The sequence below is a fragment of the Haliaeetus leucocephalus genome, unplaced genomic scaffold (genome assembly GCF_000737465.1).
Source record: "Haliaeetus leucocephalus isolate CR32 unplaced genomic scaffold, Haliaeetus_leucocephalus-4.0 Scaffold450, whole genome shotgun sequence".
NCBI classification, from domain to species: Eukaryota; Metazoa; Chordata; class Aves; order Accipitriformes; family Accipitridae; genus Haliaeetus; species Haliaeetus leucocephalus.
The window spans coordinates 456,905-476,337 of NW_010972886.1; the positions used below are offsets into that span (position 1 = coordinate 456,905).

The following is a 19,433-nucleotide window of genomic DNA, read 5'->3' on the forward strand; positions in this document are numbered from 1 at the left end:
CGTCCCCGCCGTTGGGGGAACGCGGCGCGGGGAGAGGAGGGGAAAGCCCGCGTTTAGCGCGGGCGATGCCCCGCAGCCCGCCCCGACCTCCCCGCCGGGGGCGGGCGGCGCGGCCTTCCCCTCTGCGAGGTGGCGGGGCAGGGGGCGATGTCTCTGCTCCAGGTGTTGCCCCGCAGAGCTCCGACCCGCGGGCGGGGAAGCCGGCGGGAGGCCGCGCCGCCTCGGCCCGCCTGGCCCGGGGTCTCGGCCGGCCGCCGGCCAACACGGCTTGTCTCCGCGGGCAGGCGGCCGGGGCTCGCCCCAGGACAACGATAAAAGTCCTCCGAGCTTAATTTCCCAGAAAAGGAGTTCTCTGTTTTTCTTATTAGCTGGCAGTAATGGTCAAACGTTGTTTTGGGGTGGTGTGGGTTTGTTTTTTGGTTTTTGGTTTCTTTTCCTTCATATGGTAATTGCAGAAATTAAACATTAAAAGTATTTTTTTATATCACCGTAATTCTTAAATACTCTTTTAAGTTAAACTAATAGAAATACTAATGAGTTTCAGCAGAAATGTTTAGCCAAATAATTTCCCTGCTCTCATTTAAAAAGTCATTTTTAATATAAAACTTGTCTGGTTTTGTACATGGCTAACAAATTTAGAAAACATTTTATGCCTACTTAGTCAAGGGTGTTACTTTTTTTTTTTCTTTTCCCCCTTCTAATGAATCTATACTGTGAATTGTTACGAAGCAAATGAAGCGGTCAGGGTGGCAAAAGCAAGCCATTAATCGATAGGTCTGTGTTACTCAACTGCATGGAGCTGTGCATGCAGACGGTACCTTCTGTTCCGTGTTTGTGCAGCTCCTGGCACAAGGGGGCTCCGGTCATCATTAGGACTTCTGGGGACACCGACTAATTACAGTAATTACTAAATTAAACGAACTGCTGGTCTAACAAGGTACAAATTCAGTGGGGCCCAGTTTTTAAATTCTGTTGTTATTGTGAATTACCACTGACTACCAGAGGAATTTGATCCTCGGGTTATGAGGACACGGAGCAGAATCCTCAGTATTTTGATAGTGAAAATGATACGCAGACATGCTAAAAAAAGTGCATCTGGTTTTAAAGATAGGAGAGTCTCTGCCTGTTAGTTTGCAGCATGTGGACATATTTAGATAGATGCACTGTAACCTGGGGTTTATATTTATTTACAGTTAGATGTTAAATCTTTCCTTATCCTTCGAGTCAGGAGACACTTCTGAAACTTCAGGTATGGACCATCTGAAACTTTCTTCATGATTTTTTTGCTTTGCCTCATTTTTCAAAAAGAAGGTTAGTGTTGTAGATTAGGCTGAGAGGGTTTTTTCCATGTGAGTTTTAAAAAGTTACTATTGTCGTCTGTAAATACATTTAAGGTTACTGTGCTTTTCAGCTGTGCAAAGGCAGCAGTGATCTGGTACAAAGTCAGGGTGTCACTACTTTTGTTGATAGAACAATCCAAATTTTTAATGTTTTGTAGGCTATTGTGTTGGCATTATTTTCCAGTGGCTATTGGGCATAGCAGTTACATACATCCTGGCTGAGGTGGCATGTTAAAACATCACTGCTATGGATAAGAATAAAATTGAGCAGCACTTGTCCCAAAGCAAAAATGTAGAGGACTTTTAATTGTGTATCTGAGTCCAATTGTGTGGCAACAGTGCAGAATGCTTCTTTACAAAGGCAGATTTTTAGATTCTCAAGTGACTAGATTGCCTCATATGTGAGATCTGTTTACAAACCTTCTTGTTACTATGAAGACAAAACAGAGAGCCATATGCATTCATGTGGTCCTTGCTGAATAATGGTACATGTATCTGCTTGAGTGTTTGGCAGTATATCATGTTTAGTTTATGTGGTGGCACCCTACAAGGCTATTCTTTTTTGACTTTTAACTATTTCTAATACCATTGGCTGGACTCAGTTATACGAGTAAACTTATGTCACTGGTCTGCATGTTTGTAACTAAGCTGGAAGTTTTTAAAGCAGGACATTTATTGTTGAGCATTTTGTCAAGCTGCTTTGTTTATTCATTTATTTAGGTGCTTGTTTTTGAAAGAATTAAGGTGCATGTCCCTCTCCTCATAATTTTCAAGTCATCAGCAGGGGCAGTTACTGTTACTACTTTTGAAATTTAACCATATCCGGTAAGGTAATGGGAATATAGGAGCTGTGTGTCTGGCAGAAGTGGTTTACATAGCGAAATACTGCAATACTTACCCATCAAAGAGAAAAATGTTTGCTATTTAAGAGTATTACTGTAGAGTATACAAGTCACAGTTATATGACTTGTATTGTGAAATACCTCAAGCTGTCTTTCAAATATGAGTGTGATGGGACTTTGTAATAAGCTGTGGTTGGTTATGTTGATAGCTGTCCATCCAGCTCTGTAAATAGAGCTCATCAAGTACTACTTCCACGTAGTTCTCGCTTGATTCTGCATAAGAATTCCAGGTAAATTGCCAGAGTTGAGTGCTAACTTCCTCTGCCTGTCTTAGGTCCTAACATAAATCAGGCACAGTAAAAGTTGGTTCTTCATGTCATTGGCCTTCACGCAGGGTAAAGAGCGGAAAATGTTTTCTCCATCTTAACCTCAGTCATTGAAAAGAGGTGAACCTGACAGTGTGTGGTTTTCAATTATTGGTCCTCCTAGCAGGAGGAATACATAATTATTATTAGATCTGATGTGTTAAAAGTTTTCAGCAAGAGTTAATTGCTAATACTCTTGGGAGCTCCACAGAAGTGTTGAGTGCAGAGGCTGCATACCTTTGTTATTTGAAAAAGGTCCGATAAGTTAGGAGGAAACTGCTTTAAAAATTCTTTTATTTAAAGAGGCAGGTTATTTTTTCTTAACATTTCTTAAACAGCATCTCTGAAGTAGTATGTCACAGATTAAAATAACTATTTTTGAAGTTACTTGGTTTTCTCCTGTAATTTAACTGTTTTGGTCTTTTTTTCCTTCAGTAGAAGGAGCTATCTAGCAGTTCCTGAAGAAGTGAAGAAACAGCAAGGGGAAGCATAAGCTAGATGGAAAGTGGAGAATAGTATTTTTCACATATTTCAATCAATAATTTTGGATGCTACGTTTAATTAAAGTAGCACAGAATTATTACAGAAGAATGAAAGTTTCAAGCTGGCTGTGCCATTTTCATAGGAAATGGCAGCTTTGTACAGTTTTGTTTCTCTTTTTGGGGCTTAAGCATTTTTTATAAGACTTTGCAACAAGTGTTCTATTTCAGCAGGAGATATTAAAAAGCAGTTCATTGGGGCTGTATTTTTCATTCTCAAGGGAAATTAGGACTTGTAAAAGTGCTGGTCTGACAGCCTGAGAGCAAAAATCCATTGTAAATACAAGTATTGGAAGTTTTTCCATGATAACCAACTAGCAAGCCCCTACTTGGACATTAAGAAATCATCAGTGAATTTAAAGAATATGCTAATCTCTGGAAACATTTGATTTTTTAATTTTTTTTTTTACTGAAATAGCAAGCAGGAGGCACCACATACCTCTTACTTAGGCATTCTGAACTTTTGTTCATAAATTATGCAATTGACTTTACCCTAACTGCTCTTTTGTAGTAGGTGGCCCCCAGTAAGATTTGTCTCCAGAAATCTTTCTCACAAAGCTATGAGCATGGAAAAGGGGTGAGAGGGTATGGGTAGGGGAAACAATCTGATGCGGTGTTTCCAAATCCCCAATGTGAAATAGTCAGAAGACGTACAAGTATCTTTGCCTGTCAAATTAAAAGTCTCTTGCCTTGTTTTTTATTGTCTTGTAATTAATTTCTCACCATCATTAATACGGTCTAAACATAAGAGTTTCTTCTTGCTCTGAGGAAGTTTTGTGGATTCTGGGTGCTTATTTTCATTTGCCTTTCAGGCACATTTTGTACATCTGCAAAACGGTCACTCTGTTCTCTGTATGCCAGGGTAATAGCATCGAAGTGTGGACCACAGCTGTTTATGGTCACAACATTGCTTGTGTTTCTGTATTTCCTTGTTCTTTCCTGGGCATGCCTCTTCTACTGTTTCTTGAAATGGAATATTGCCTTTTACTTTTTCATAGATTTATACATGGGTAAGCAAAAACCTATACTTGTTTTTTCCTCCACTTTCTCTGGATGGGGGTCTCAGGGCCTAGCTACCAAAAAAATGTACCACTTAGACAGTAGTATTCTTAAAGCAATACAGTGTACCAATGTGGATGTAATTATCTGATACAAATGCCCCCAGTACGTGGTTGCGCTGATATGACTAGTTTGTATAGTGATTATATCAATTTTTCTGAGTTTGTTTATGCACATTCTACCTCTGTCAGTGTAGACTTGATCTCAACAGAAAAGTTCTTTCTAAAAATGACATAGAAACTGTAAGTAATGTAATAATATAGTTGGTAATGGGTTTATGGCCACGTTGTACACACACGGGTTTGTTTTGTTGCAGCTCAATTTGTGTTTAAGAGAAAATTATTTTTCTGTTTTGTTTTGTCTTGTGATTGACAGTTCTGTCGTAATATGCTTACGGAGTCTGAAAAATGCAACTCTAATATACAAGAAATTTCAGCCTGCACACAAAAAATTGTAAAGAATATCTCTGTTCTTAAAAATGTAAGTTCACTTCATTGCAATTTAAGTAAGTTGTAATAAACTGCTGCAGCCCTGGCTAAATTCTCTGATTTATGTAAGCTGCCAAAGGTGTGTGGGGGGGGAAGGATGTACAGTATTTTTTGAAAGGCATGCTTTAATTGCTGTTGTGTCATACAGGAGGAAGTCAAGATTTGATTGCTACAGAAAGTTTCATTTTTAGATAGTGATTTATTGGAAATTCCATACAAAGGAAAGCAGTTAGATAATTTGCATGTATAGTTCAGTTTAATAGAAAAGTGAAAACTAAAGGAGCTAAAAGGAATTGAAATTACAGTGTCAGGTGACATTTTTAAGGTAATGCAGTAAAGTAGGGTTTGACCCTCTTAGTAAGAAAACACTTGTGAAAAAACAAAGCAGAAAATTTGCTATGATTTATAGTAAACTTTAGACTTTTTTGGCTGCAGAGGTTAGTATTGGTGCTGGCCTGACTGGGCTAACTTAATCCTCCCTGCCTCCCCAAACCTAGTGGTGTCCCTGGAATTTTCCTCTGCTGGGCTTGGTGGTGGACTGTCAGAGCTTGGGTGCGCTCCTTATCAAGTGATTTATGAATATGGAGTAATACTGGATGTTTTCTAATAAGCAATTTAAAAAGCTGAAATAAATGTCTAATTGCATGGTGTAGGACATGATGTAATCGCAGAGAATTTAGTAGAGCAGAATGCTTAATTTTGCTGAAATAATATTATTTAATAAGCAGTTTTCCTATATAGTAATAGCTGCGCTTAAGCAGAAGGGAACTTTATGTTTAAGAAAATCTAACAGGACAGGATCAGGATTATCAGAATTAGTCTTACTAGACAGTGGGGCTTTCTTGCATATTGTTTTTTTCATTTAAATAAGATAAATGGCTCAATTTCTGTATTTATATATTTTGTATTTGTGGTTTGCATTAAAACAAAACACATGTAGCGTGTCAAGAAAGAATAGCATGAAATAATAACTGGGGTTACCCTTGCTTGACAACAAGATGTGACACTATTCAGTTAGAGCTAAAACTATATAGTTTAGACCAAAGTCAGTATTCAACAGAGACTAAGTTGCTGGCATCTATTAACAGTCTTCATAGCCCAGTGTAGTTCATTTTGAGTGTAGTCTGTTCACAAAAGTCCTGAAAGTATGTGGAGTTTCATGTTCCTTGTCTTTCAAAGGCAGCTAAAATAGTTAGCTGGAAAATATATCTTTATTTGCTCTAACTGTTGTCAATTTATGTGGGGCTTGAGAGTGATTTTATTTCTTTCCGTAGAAGCATTAGCAATGAAAAAGAGATGCTGTAGAGAGTAGTGCAGGCCCCTGGTTAACTGACATCTGTGCATGCTGACAGTGTTTAACTGACTCCTCTGTGACACCTGTGAACACCGATTAATCTTGAGAGTTGAATTTCTAAAACTATTTTGTTAATGTTGTAGAAGAGACAATCAAGTACAATTCATGGTCTTCTGTAACAGCAGAGATAGACTAGTTTTGACTTTTTCCCATTTAAAATCAGTTGTGTTTATGAACACAGTTTCTGAAGCTGCTTATGAAAGTATTTTTTCCCTGCATTTGTCTGAGATAATTCAGTGAAAAAGGTATTTGGCTGGATATTCATAGACTCCTACAACGAAATTCCCTATCCTGTTTAAGTCAGTAAAAGTTTCTACACTTTGGTAAAGGTAGGATTTAACTACGAACTTTGAGACCATAAAGTTGGACATCTTGATGCTGTGTGATATGATGGTCTGTTTTGATCACCAGGAGAGGTCGTGATACTAGGCTCTTAGAGTAAAGAGATTTTGCTTTAAAATATCTGCAAAGCTATGTGAATATAATTTCTTCCAACATTCTTAGTAAAATTGTGTCAGACAGAACTTGCAGCCTGTTCCATTATTTTGTGCTTGGTCCTACAATACTAGCAAAATTCCTCTAAAAGTTAGTGGATATTTTCACAGTGCTGCTTGGCTAGAATCTTTGTTTTCTTAAGGCTTAAATAATGGATAAGCTACATGTATTTAATTTTGTGAGGTACAGTTGAATTTTGATACAGGCTTAGCAAGATGTTACTAATACATCTGAAGAAATTTGTGATAAGTGTAAGGATAGGAGTAATTTATATAATATGCTTGAACAGGAAATTATGTTAGTGAAACGATGTTAGTGATGTTAGCATGATGTTAGTGAAATACAAACTCAGAGGAAGGTGTTTTGGAGCTGGAGTGATGCCAAATAACAGTGTTGCTACCTCTGCAGTAGGTTGGTATGGTGGCAAAATATTGGGGTGGAGAGGGCAATAAAGTTGGTCTCGTAAGTTATCTGTCACGTTTGATATGTCATATCTTTTTTTAATTTTAATCTCTGATTTACTTAATTACTAATTAAAAAAATACACAAACTGTGCTCATCTTTGACCTAATTTATCGTAGTGGGTAATGTTAATTATTGGTGAAAAACTTCAGAATCCGCCATGCGTTAGTAAAACTACTACATCATTTGGAGTAATTAGTAGGGCAGTTTTGAGTCAGCTACGTTTCTGTAAAGGAGAAAGGTTGTAAGTTGGAGCTGATAGACAGTAGTATGAAGGTTCCCATAGTGTCTTTCTTAGGTCTGATTTGTTATTGACAAGACTTTGGTTTGTGAAGTGTCAGGAGACAAAAGGATGATGTATGGTACCTTCATTTTCTCTGCTTTGTTTTTAGCTCAGCTCACTAATAGTTGAAAACTGTTACCATATAGCTGTTCAGTGATTCCATTAAATTAGTTAGTGATCTCTTTGTGGACAAAAATTCATCACTCTGTATGTTGTTATGAACAGGCTTGGCAGAGAGGTGAGAAAGTAATAGAGAAGGAAATGGAAGCATATCAGATCCTCCAAAATTTTTCTTTTGGAGCAAGGACAAAGTGTGTCTATACAGCACTTTGGTGCTTCTGGGTTGTACAGATTTCAGCATCCAGAGTTGATAAACCTGAACCTTCCATGATGGCAGGTTGGCCCAGGTGCACTCAGTTGTAAAAGAGAAGTGTACAAGGAGAAGAACCTCTGCTTTAGTTTTAGTCCATGTCCTCTATGTGATGCTTTACAGTGGTGTGTCTGGGGTCTTTGCTTGTTCTTCTGTAGTAACGGCCAAGTAGCTTTCAGTAGATATACCCTGACTTTCCTTCCCTTGCTCCCTAGATCACCCTCTGCATGGCAGGAAAGAGAAAGACACGTGGGATGATGGAGTTCCTTTACGCACACCTCTCCAAAGCTTCAGTGCAGCATATTTTCCACAAATGGAGTGACCATGAGAGAAACCTTTTAATTTTCTTTCTCTTTTTCTCTCACAGCCTTAGTAATTAAAGAAGAAAGCGAGGATGCTAAATAGGCATTTTTGGATGTATGCTGACTGAGAGTGAGGCCTAGAGGGAAAGATAAATAAGATGGGGAGGGGAGGTTTGAATGTGACTGACAGTGGATTTTAATTGCCTACAAGTAGTTATTTTTTATCAGATCAAGTCTCCCTCTAACATTAAGTCCTCAACCTAAGGAATTTTACTACTCCAGCCTTTAAAATCCCTGTCCAGTCGCAAGTTGTACAAGTGTGTCTGGATGAGTAGCTAAGATCTGATAGAAGGCACCGTCTCAGATACAGTGGTAGCATCCTCTAACTTCCATTGTTTGACACTTCCACAGATAATTTGCACACACAATACAATGCCTTCAATACCTTGCTCAATGCTTGCAGGTATTTCTCTTTACATTTGCTTATGCACTGTTTTGATTTAATTTAGTTGCAGTATCATTTGATTCTGGTCACTAGTTCAACCCAGTTAACTAGCAAGCAGGGGAATAAATGAAACAAATTTTGACTAACTCTTTCTCAGTCAAGTGGGTTGTCTGGCAAGCCAAGAGTGTAATAAATAGATTTTGTGGCTATTTACAGACTCACACACTAGAAAACCAAGTGCTATGCTTCCCAGTTTCATTACATAATTCAGACAGTGTCACATCCAGATGATGGGATTACACCTGTGTTTTTATCTCAGCCAAAAATGCATTTTTTTGGCTCCTGCTTTGATGTTCTCCCATAAAAATAAACAGATTACACCAGAAAATTGAGGGGTTTTACCATATTGAGTGAAAAATATTTAAGCATGTGTGTACAGGTATATACATATACACTTATGTACATTTATGTGATCATAGCTTTTACCTCCAGTCATGTTCTGTCTCCTTCACAGTACAGTATACCTGGACTGACTCCATGAGAGCTCGTGGTTGCAGGTCTGGCTTGTTTGTCATGGAGAGAAAGATTTGTCCTAGATTCAGTGTAGGTTCAACTGCTGCTGTTATTTAAATATCAAAGAAAATATTTTTAATAAATAAACTCACTTGCATTATTTATATGTGAGTATTAGCATTTTTTTCACAAGTGTGTGTATAGATGCATATAACAGCGATATTTTGTTAAACAGGTAAAAAAATTGTATTAGCTCTCTATGATGAACTGCTGTGGTTACACTTTGGTGCAAGGGGTATCAGAATCTGCCCAGGTGATCTTTCTAAAGTGTTACTCACTGTACTGATACATTGCTGATATGATGATGCCAGCAGAGTCAGTAACTGCATGGCCCATTTTATTGCCTGTGACTGATTCAGCCAAGACCATGTCTTGTTGGACCCTGAACATGTTTGCTTTCTAAGCACTTTGAATTCCTTTTATATCCTCTTGTTTCTGAAGGACATAATCATATCACTCTTAGTCTAGTCAGAAGGTTAAAGGATCGTTTCTGAGGCCCTGTCATTGGTGGTGCATGACAGTCAACTTGTGCGTGGTGCCCTTGAACCCTCACTCCTCTGGTAGGACACCCACTTCAGTGGCAAGGCTGAACCAATGGTGCCAGGTCTGATGGCTGTAGAAATGTGACCAGAAAGTCAATCCATGAACAGACTACCTGTGTAAATAGATTATGTAAATGAAAGATATCATAAAAAACACTTGCATCATGCCAACACTTGTTATCTTGTTGCTTGACCTTCACTATCTCTGCTGTCAAGTGCAAAACCATCTTGCCTTCATCTCACAGTTTTCTAATCAGTGCCCCACAGCTGAGAAGATGACACCAAACTGTGCTTGGCACAGCTTGTGTTACCGTGTGAACTGCCTCATCTCTTGTGAATAAAATGAGAACTCTGTCATTTCGGATCAAATCCTGACTTCAATAAAAGTGCAGAATGGGAAGTTGTTGATCTTGTTCATGAGGCCAGTCTTTTGCCATCAGCTGTAGACAGGACTTGCACTGCTGAAATAGTGCTCTTTGTGACTGTCTCAGCCTATAAATGGAAACCTTCAGCATGCAAGGTTTGCTCTTCATCGGATATAGTAACACTAGGTGAGAATATTGGAAAAACTGTCTACATGGAAACAGCCTCTGGATACTTGAGGCAGAGAAGGTAAAACAAAAGGTACTCTCAACAAAAATGATTGTTACATTGCCAGATGGTATAAGGTAATTTGGAAAGAAAGAGTAAAGATATATTATCTACCCCAAGGTGCTTTCTTTGTGATTTGAATATAAAATGCGTGATGTCTTAGGTACAAGTGTTGGAACTGACAGTGGCTTAGAGCTGTGGGGTTTTTTTTGTTTTTTGGTTTTTTTTTTTGTAGTTATAACCCATCTGAGAAAGGAGCTTGCTGGTTTCCTGAGGGCATCATAGTTCCAGCAGAGTTTGTGAGCTTGGAGCTTGGACTGTACCTTACCTGTCTTGTATGCTTGTTTCCCCAGTGAAATCCCATTGTCTGGGTTTGGAACTGCTTGTTAAGATGTGAGAAACTTGCATTTCATTTCGGTTTGGGCATGATGTAATTTTGTTGGTGGTTTGTTTTTTTTTTTAATGATGTCTGATACCTTCTTGTTTCGAGTGGCATAATTTCAGAGATTCCCTCCCTCCCTCCCTCTCCCTCCCCCCGCTTCTGGTACAGTTCAGCATAAAAAAAGATGCAAGAAAACAGTATTTACAATAGGTTTGCAAGGTTCTAGTGTGATGTTTCATTTTAGTGTAACCTGCCTGTCCTATGTATCTAGTCCTCCATCTGAACCCTAGTAGCACTGACCCGAATTGGCTTATCACTGATAACTGAGTTTCTCTTTGCACTTTCCCATTTTTAGATGTAATTTTGAAAGAATCTTGCACCTGATGGGTTGATTAGAGGGGAGATGAGCTATTTTCTTTTTTTAAATACTGCAAACAAAATAAAAAAGGAAAAGGAAAAAGCCCAGATCAACCAAAGCTTATGACATGATTTTAGAATGCATAACCTTGGGCAAAAAGGGGCAGTTACTGGAGTAGTTCTTGAGTAACCTAATTGTTTGATAAGGATCCTTGCCTGTTTAAGTTGTTGTTGGTTGTTGGAAACATTCCATTTCTAAATTTGTGCCTTACTGCGTACCCTGAGGTATGGGTACAACCCACTGTAATTGCACAGTTTATTATTTTATTAATGAGAGCTATGATAATGTGTTGGCTCATGAATTCCCTCCAGTCCAGGTATGGTCTCCTAATTGCTCAGGGTTCTGTGATTCCATCATTTGTTCTGGGAATGGTGACAGAGAGCAAAAGCAAAGCCTTTACAAGCATGGTTTAAAGGACTTGGACCTTGCCCTAAAGCCTGTATTTGGTGTGATACTGCAACCAAAGGCTGGAAAGGCGGGATACCTTTTTAATGCATGCCTAATGAATAATAATAGAAGCGGCAGAAGTACATTCTTACTCCATAATCCCGAGTACCTGAGACTTTGCCAGCTGGAAGGAGAGGGATGCACACCTTAATTGGCCTTCCTAACCATAACAGAGCATCCCTTAGTACTTCTTTGATCTGGGTCTCTCCTGCCTGCCGCTTTGCCCGAGTGGCTGGAAGACTTGCACTTCGTTTGCTGTAAGGTACGCAACAGTGAGCAAGCATCTGGCATGCAACAGCAGCTCCTATTTTTAATGAGCCTCAGGGGTAGCAGGCCTACTAGGGTGCCCATTCCCATGCTCCGGAAACTATTTCTGTGTGCAGATACTAGATTTGTAGTACAAGAGCAGGGAGCAGCAGTATCAGCGGAGGTGTGGTCTGTGGAGGAGTTGGGGAAATCTAGTTTACTGTGTCTGTAAGTCTGGAGACAAAACTTTCCCGTAAAAAGCCATGGTAAAACACCACAACCTCAAACAACTAGCACTTGCTCCTCAGCGCTGCCCGGCTTTACTGGTACGCCGTAAACCTGTGACCTGTGGTTTGCAAGATCTGGGGAGCTCTCTGAGGACATTGTGGCAGCCCGGGTCCCCCCTGCCTGTGGGACGGGGGGATGGCAAGTTCCCACTGAGTGCATTGCAGGCTGCTTCCTTACTGTGGTGGCTGGTACGGTTTTCCACAGCTTCTGAAACTGCTCATTACAGCGCTTGGCTCTTCTACAAGGGCTTTTCATAGCTGTAGCCCCTGTGGCTTGCTGCAGCATGGTTTTCTGGTGGAACAGATGGTATATTACGTAGAAAGTTCCTGTATTTTTGTATCGCTGATTTTTATTTATTTATTTTGCTGTTTGTCTCCGTTTTTTTTTTGAAGTGGGTATATAGCGTAAGTGCAGAACTTGGAATCGGTATTGGGTTTGTCTTTGATATATTAATATTTATATTTGTGTATGTGTGCAGTATTTTACACTGAGTAGTGTGTGCTTTCTGAAGTTTTAGTGAACAGATTTTTGTCATTTGGATTGAAATTAGTTCAAAACACTGTAAGGGAAAAAAGCCTATGAAAGAAGATCTTTGAAAGGAAAAGTAAATGTCTTCTTAAACTTAAGTTTTGTACTCACTGGAGTACAGTTTGGTTTTTAAGTCAGTAGATGTGTTTTCTGTATCTAATCTTTGTTTTTTTAATTGATATCATCTGGTCAATTTGACTGACAATGTTATTCCCGTAAGAAAAATATTTATTCTAAATATTATTGTTGCCTAGGATCTTGTTGAATTCATGAGATACTGAAGCAGTCAAGTTGATTTAATATTTTTAACATTTTTATAGTGTTTTCTCATTGTTTCCATGAAAGCAATTTCAATAAATATTTTAGCAATTGCTTTTGGTTTCTTGAAATTAGGTTACCTATTGTTGAACACTGCAGGTTCTTAAACATGGGGTTTAGATCTGCTTTGTCTTGATTAGACATTTGAAATAAAATATAAATACTTGAGCAAGCCTCCACTTAGCTTCCAGGACTTAATATCTTTTGTCCAAACAATCTCCCTAAGTCGTTACTTATAAAAGATAGTTACAATCACAGGGTTTTGCTTCCACTTAGCCATATCACTTTCGTATATTAATTTTTATTTTTTTATGTGTGTGTATATATATTATAATACATACACACATACATATATGTTATTTTTTATATATGTATATACACTCACACATATATGACTGTATGTATGTACATATGTATACCCACACAAAACACACATACACACTCTCACACTGTACGTCTGCGGACACTCACATGCACCTGAAACATCTGGGGTCATCCCATTTGAAATGTGAGGTTTATGTTTTCATCCTAAATCAAATCCTTACCACATAATCACAGTAGCGTTTTTCTCTTTGCACTGTAGTGTTTTTCCAGTAGCTTCTGAAGGGGAGGCTGTGCGTCCTCATGTCTGGAGACCCCCTGAGGTATGTGGAGGGAGAGACCAGTGCTGGTGGCAGAGTCCTCCTGGGGCAGGAGAGGATGGCACCGGGCAGCCGAGTGCAGTAGATGGGAAGGCAGATGATGGGGGATGCCTCAGGGATTTCGGATTGCCGCCACTTGACTGGTGGTTGGATCGTGTCCCTTCAGCGGTGGGCAGCCTGTCATGCTGCATCCCACGTACTGCCATATTTAGGCTGGGTACCAGGTTCACAGTGAAAAACAAGCCCCCCACTTCTGTTTTCTGCCACATATATTTGGAAGATAAATAATTACCTGCTATCAGGTGTTTGGCAGCTTGGACCTTGTAATCTTTTTTTGCCTTGTTTTCCTCATAAAAGTGGCCCAGGATATTTTAATTACCTGTTTATAGGATTGCTTGAGAGAATTCCCTTAGTGATGAGACAGTTCAACAAAAGAGCTCAAGAGAATGGCTTTTCCACTTGTACCGCTCAAACGTTCCTTCAAATGGAAGTGAAAGAATTATGAAAACCTTGTATGTAGTTTAAATTCCCGAGTGACGCAGTATAGTGGCTTTGTTCTAAGTATGACACAGAGGGGTTGTAAAGGGTAAAAGTATAACTGAGTTTGTGGAAATTTGTAAAGGTGTTAAGTATTTTGTAGGTAGCCAACTTTGTTTAAGAGTTGTTTTCCGTATGTATTTGTACTTACAGCAACCAGCTTTTGTTTTGGAGTGGAAAAGCATGTGTTTTCATCGGTCTACCAAGGGCATTGACAGTGAGGCCAGTTCACAGTTTGCATCTGACCTTTTGCTTTAAGTGTCAAACTTTAAATGAAAAAACCCCAACACAACAGATAGGGTTAATTTTAAAATATTACAGTCATATTTGGATACAAAGTATACTGCAGAGAACATAGGGCACTTTCTCACCTCAAACCATGATAGAGATGGTTTAATACCATTGTTCAGCTAACAGAACAATAAGATGCCATTACCTGAAGATTAACTCTGAGGACGTGGATGGGTGTGTGAAGACACTGCTGTTCCTTATTATATTCTCTGCTCTTTCACAGACACTATTGTAACAGGCAGCCAGAGTTGCATGAAAAATGCCTATTGCAATACCATGTGCCGGTGCTGAATGGCTACACAGCCTGGCCACATGCTGCTGTTGTGCCATGCGGCAATTGTCTCAGTACGGTCAAAAGTACAAATTGTGGGTGCATTTCCTTCATTCTCGGATATGGGGCTAAAAATAGTTAACCAAGCTTATTCTGAGTGAGCGTGGTACTTTATGGTCAGATTTCAGAAAATGGAATGGCTCTGTTATGTGTTGTTTAGGATGCTGTGCACAGTGGAAGCGTTCTTGCAGTACTTTGAAGGTTTCATCTCTTTTTTCCTTCTCAGGAGAACATCACTACTTACACCCATCACTCTGTATGATACGGGCTGGATTCTGATCCAGCACCCAAGTTTTTAAGGGCCAGATTCCGATTGCTTTACTCTGATTGAACTAATCCAAACTGTCTTTGCTAAAGTTAATGCTTTGATTTGATGCAGAGTTAAAATCTGATTTTCTTCCTCAGATTGTGTATTGTGTACTGCAAATCATTGCCACCACCAAGGACTCATTTGTCTGCTTTTTTTATATTGAAAAGAGTCCAGATGATTAGTACCAGTCTGACAGCCTTCAGGATTGAGTCTTCAAGCTAACATCAGAACAAGAAGCAGTAGAGATTTCTTCATGCTAACTGGGCAGTGAATCTTCAAGATAAACTGTCTTTGAAAAAAGTTACCTCTAAAGAAAAGGGTAGAAAACAACCAAACCAGCTCATATCTTTGTAGAAGAATTTGTTTTTAATGTTCAAAATGTTTAGTTTATAAATAATTAAAAATATTATCTTTGACCTTCTTTTAGAAAATGAGCAGTTTTGGTCAGCCAGTGGCATTGCATGTGTCCCATGAAAGATACAGTTTATTATGACTCCCAAGGTACAGACTGGTGGTTCCCTAGTTCCAGCTCTTAGTACTCTGAATTACTAGGGCTGAAAGGCTGGCTTCAGTTCCCGGTGTGACCACAGGGTGGTTATTGAAGAAACACGGCAAAAATACTCCTCTTCGGCTAGTGATGGTAGTGTGAGATGAGAATCTGCAAAAGCATTTTCCAAACTCCTCGTAATGTCACTGAGGTTTGTTGAATTAAGTAAGTGCCTCTGTTTGAAAATCAGCTTCTATCGAGTGGAGCACTGCTACCCAATCCGTCTCATTCAGTGTACAGAGGAAAAGTGTAGTATCCTGGACACCAGAGGTTGTTGCTGGGACATGCTTATTGTGGAATGACGGTATTTAGCATTGTATTTTGACGCGTTGTTCAGAGACTAATGAAAATGGGTCTAGAATGTGTCTCATGAGTGAGAGTGTACTGTAAGCCTCTGCATCCCCCTGCCCCAGGGGAGGATCACCTATAACCAAACCATTTCCTATGGGGGGTTGTTTGGACTGCTCTTTAAAGCTTCCAGTGGTGGAGACACTGAAATCTCCCGGGTGGTCTCATTTGGATGCATCTTTCTTTAATGGAAATAATGCTTTCCATTAAAAAAGTCTTTCTAACGTTTAACTTAAGAAGGTAGTAATGGTGGGTAGGACTGCAATCCAGGTTCTCTCTATGCTTGCCCAGTAAGTATACTAATGATTTACTTAGGGTCAGATGGACAGCCTGTGAGACAATCAGTTACCAAATGCTGAACTCCCACACGCCACTATCCAACTCTGGTGCCTTCGCCCTTTTGCTTAAGCTGGTCCTTATCTGCTTCAGAAAGGCAGGGGTGAAATTGAAATGAAGCATCTGTATTCGCTTTGCTGGGTTGTCAGCCATATCTGACAAGGGAATCCTGTAGTTTTACACTCTAGTTGCGCCCCAAATGCATTCGCAAAAGATGTTTTACTCCGTGGGATCCAAAAATATGTAAGGCTTGATTTCCAGATGCTTGCAGAAGCACGGGCTGTAGGGAGAGCTTAGTGCATTTCTATATTGTAGTAATATTCTTACACAAGCTGTACAAGAAAAACAAGAGCAGCATGGCTCCTGAGCAAATATTGTTTCTAGTCACATACAATACTTTGCAGCTGAGCCTGGTAACACGCTGCTTCGCTGTTTTGCTATGCAAGTGCAGAGAACGCTGTTAGCAATAAAGCCACTGCTGGTTTCTCCTCCAAAACCTCCCTCCTCGCAGTGCATTGGAAATGACTGAACTTTGGCCCTCAATCTGCTGACACCCTGAGGGAGTGTAAATGTAATGACGTCTTTGCTTGTTTCAGCTGCACAACAGGAAACGCTCATGGCCTCCCCTTCTTCCTGCTCTGAGAAAGTGCTGCCTTTGCCCCCCCCTCCCCTTCCCCTGCAGTCGAGCGGGCTGAGACCTAATTTCGGGTCCGGGCTCGGCAGCCAGCCGGTGCTCGCGCAGAACCCTCCTCGCCAGGGCAGCCGCTCGCCTCCCTATTGTTCTGCTGGGGTGGTGATGCCAGAAATACGAGCGGTTTAATTTTCTTTCCCCCCTGCACCCCCTCTGGAGAAGTGACTGGGAAGAGAATACAGTTATGTGGCAATGGCTTGCTCCACGGAGCACGTCACTGGATACAGCTCAGCTGCAAAGACCAGGATGGTCAGGTGATGATTTGCCTTGGGGAGACCACATCACCTGCATAATATAGAGGACACGCTGTCAGGTGGGCATCGAGGGATTGATCCTGCAGTACGGTCCCAGTAGTGCTGAATAATGCTGAATATACAGGGCCTGAACAGATTTCTTTGCCTTGCTGGAATACGGAGGTTCGCTTCTTGCGGAGCATTGGCAGGAAACCTGTTTAACCCTCTCTGGCTGCTGCTTTTACACTTCGTAACCAGACCAGGGATATGAATAGGGATAGTTATTGAGAAACACAAGCATTTTGCAGCTAACTCGGGGAGGAGGATTGCGTCTCATCAAACTCAGCCAAAACATTAAAGCAATACAGTGTTCTTGCGAGTGAAATTAATTGATTCAGTATTCAACTGTTACTCTCTAATGATTGGGGGTGTGTGTCACTTTTAAAAAATAAAACGCATATGCACTAGGGAGTTTGCATATTGTGGCATGAGAAGAGGCCCTGAGTAGTCTAGAGTACAGTATCCTGAATTTGAAAGGTTTAATTAACTTTGAATGTAAACAGTGCTGGTGCAGTTGCTTATTTGCTTAATGTTGCATAGGCATATTATTTGAGGAGCAGCTTTTGCCTGGGTTCTGCAATAAGCAAGTTCTGTATTTACCTCATTCATATATCACACTACCTAGCTAAATAACTGTTGTTTTTAACAAGCTGAAGTTATGTAACATGAATCACGCCTGGTGAGATGCTTGCAAGCAGGGAAAAGCAAGATAGGCAAAGAAATAACGGCACTCAACCTTTTGCGGAATAGGATATGACTGGGTTTTGAAATGAAATACTGTGTGGTGGTACTCTCAACCGTACAGACAAGGTCCAGTTATTCATTATGAGGATGTGTCTTGAAACAAAGTCTTGGGATGGGAATGTTTAACAGACAGAAGAGTGAATTTGCTCAGGCATGTGCAGTCCTTGGAGGATTCTGTATATGTGCATGCCAAATTCTGCCCCCCCCCCCCCATTGTTTTTCCTCTGGAAAAGCACTGTAGAATAATAAATGGGAAAAGTCTCTTAAATGGGACTGATTTCATGTGTAAAAGAAAATAACTTGATGAGCTGTGATTGCCCCTATAAAGTGTTATATAAATCTCTTTTCCTCTTTTAAATATGCCCCCATAGGGTCATTAGGCTTGTATACAATACAATAGTCCTCTGTCTCAAGAGATTTTACAACAGTTTATGGAAGGGGGAAGCAAGTGATTATATGAATGCATTAGAATAAAAGCAATTGATTTTAAGTTAAATCTTCCTTTAATAATATTTTCTCGACAATTTTCTCTACTGTTACTCAGTTTTGATCTTCAAAGTCATGCTGAGTTGTTAAGCCTGGGATGACTTTTTGCTTTAGTGGTGTGGATACAAATATTAAATAATAATGTTAAGAAATAAAGGTGTGAGAATAACAGGTCTTTAGGAATGGAGTGGGAATAATGACTTTTTAGGAAAGGAGTGGTTTAGTGCTCCTGAATTCCCCTTCAAACTGTCCTGCTCCTCATTTTGACCAAATAGTTGTGTATTTTTCCGTCCTTTCTTCTATAAATGCAATAGCTGTAAACTGTGGCATAGGGTTATTAACTACTGTATTATGAGATTTTATTGTTATTACCAACAAATATTAAAAAATGAGTGCTGATATTTATGGTCTTCTCTTATATACTGCCATACATGCATACGTACACAGTGGCTGATTATGCATTAGTACAGACAGCAGCGGAGATGTTATAATGAGAAACAGTTACATCTGTAAGCTGCTTCTGTAGCTAGCACCATTGCTGATAATCTCAGCATGGAGAGGAGATGAACAAGCACAGATGGAAACATGTATTTTCTCACACAGGAGGCCATTCAGGTCATGGCCAAGGGATGTCGAAAAGGCACTATAAGGAAGTAGACCATGTTGCTCTCATTATGTCCTTATTTTCCGAACAAATGCAGGATTTCTCTTGGACTGTCAGTGCAACATCCTTCAGAAGGAACTTGCTTTTTTATGCAAACTTACAAGAAATTTCAGTCCTCAGGAGAATTTTCATTTATCGTACTGAATTGACTTAGTTTTGTGTAGTCATGTGTTACTGTTACAGCAGCAGAAGCTTAGAGCTGGGGATCTAAGTAGTGGCACATTAGGACAGCAAGATCTTGTAGGTGGAGAAAGACCTTTCCCTGAATCTGTGTGATGATAACCAAATATGGAGCTCATCAAATGCTTTCTATTTGTATCGGCTCCAATACTCTTTTCTTCTGACTCTGTAATGGTATTTGGCTAACTAATAGTTACGTCCTTTCTGCAACTCCACGATCTTCTTCATGCAGATGAATATTATGTAGGGGTATCATACGAATTTGTTGAAATTTTTGTGCACACTAGCAATAGTAGCATGGGTGCAATTTTCCGATGTCGTTGGTTAGGGGTGTTTGAGTGTCCTTTACTTGAACTT

At 39.9% G+C, this 19,433-nt stretch overlaps 1 protein-coding gene across 12 annotated transcripts in view; it reads left to right on the forward strand.

Annotated features, from left to right (window-relative positions):
* Positions 1-19,433, forward strand: part of HIVEP2 (human immunodeficiency virus type I enhancer binding protein 2) — a 139,541-nt gene that overhangs the window by 1,017 nt on the left and 119,091 nt on the right. For 8 of the 12 annotated variants that reach the window (XM_010574605.1, XM_010574603.1, XM_010574608.1 and 5 more), the window contains exons 1-2: positions 952-1,311; positions 4,521-4,625. The gene's annotated coding sequence lies outside the window, so the exon portion shown is untranslated. Of the gene's footprint in view, positions 1-951; positions 1,312-4,520; positions 4,626-19,433 lie in introns of those variants that run through there. The other 4 variants (XM_010574598.1, XM_010574599.1, XM_010574601.1 and 1 more) reach the window with 4 other exon arrangements.